Genomic DNA, 1566 nt, shown 5'->3' on the forward strand with positions numbered 1-1566 from the left:
TAGGCTATTTGAAATCCAGGATAGTATTCCACCGAATGAATAAACACAACTTTTTTTTCCCCATGACACTATGAATAGACATTTAGACTTTTCAGTTTTCACTATTACAAACATTACAATGAACACCCTTACTCCCATCGGTGTGCAAAAGTGAGAGTTTCTTTAGCACAGTAGTTATCAAATTCTTTTTTTTTTTTTTACCACAACTCCCAAAATAGTATGTTTACTTTGCCACCAACACACACCTGCACACACTTTTACAAAACCAATAAGAAATCTTAATATGAATAATACACTTTGATGTCTTTATTTTTATTTTTATTTTATTTTTAAAGTTGTTGAGAACACTTTTGCTTTCACAACCACTGATGAGGGGTGGCCAGTCCATGTTATATGCTGGAGGTTACTTGCTGAGTCAAAAGGCATGGGTATGCCTGGCCACACTTCAGAACAGCTCTACTGTTTACCAGCAGCAGTGTTGGGAGTTCCTGTTAAATCACACCCTTGCCTATGTTTTTGCCAGACTTTCTCAATTTTTGCCATACTGATAGGTGTGAAAGAATCTCATTGTATTTCAATTTGCATTTCCCCCATTTCTACTGAACTTGACCTTTTATTCTTCCATATGAAATTTTAGAATCAAAATCCATGTTTTAGTAGGTAATATTTTTATTGTTTATGTCTAAATGTTTTCTAAATTTCATTAGATTTCTTCTTTGGCACATGTATTATATAGAAGTGTTATTATTTCCAAATGTAGTGTACAATAAATGTATTATATTGTAGAGGAAGTGGTCTGTATGATATTGAGTCTTTGGTATTTATTGAAATTCACCTTGGGAAATTTTAATAAATATAACATGTGTGTTTAATAAGAATATATTCTAATTTTTAGGTTCCATAGCTTCAACATGTGCATTAGGCCAAGTTTATTAACTGAGATGTTCAAAACTTCAATATCGTTACTTATTTCTCATCTCTTTGATCCATCAGTTTCTGAAAAATGTTTATTAAAATCTCCCTCTTTGATTGTAGATTTATCAAATCCTTCTTGTATTTCTATTATCTTTACTTTATATGTTTGAAGTTGTGTTGCTTCGAAGTTCTCCCTTTAATAATTATCTAATGATTATTTTTAATTTATAATTATAATTTTTGCCTTAAATAGTGCTTTATCTGATGTTAATATTTGTATATCTGCTTTCTTTTGGTTGTCATTTGCCTAGTAGGTCTTCTTCCATCCATGGCTTCTTACATCCATTACTTTCAAAAATTACTTTTTAGCTGTATTTCTAATAAATAGCATATAGATACGTTCACTTTTTTTTATCCAGTTCAAGAATCTCTGTGGTTTAATTGATGGTAATGATCTATTTACATTTATTGTGATTGCTAGCATCTCTGGGTTTGTTTGGGCCATCTGATTTTGTGATTTTTTAATCTTATATAGTTCATAATTTCTACTTTTATTGAATTAATTGGATATTATTTCCCCCTACTTGTTTAGAAGTGGTGCATTCTACATTTCTCTGTAGTTACTGTTTCTACTTTTTTTTCAGAATCATA

Source organism: Carlito syrichta, unplaced genomic scaffold, assembly GCF_000164805.1.
Source record: "Carlito syrichta isolate Samal-C Ts95f unplaced genomic scaffold, Tarsius_syrichta-2.0.1 Scaffold288674, whole genome shotgun sequence".
NCBI classification, from domain to species: domain Eukaryota; kingdom Metazoa; phylum Chordata; class Mammalia; order Primates; family Tarsiidae; genus Carlito; species Carlito syrichta.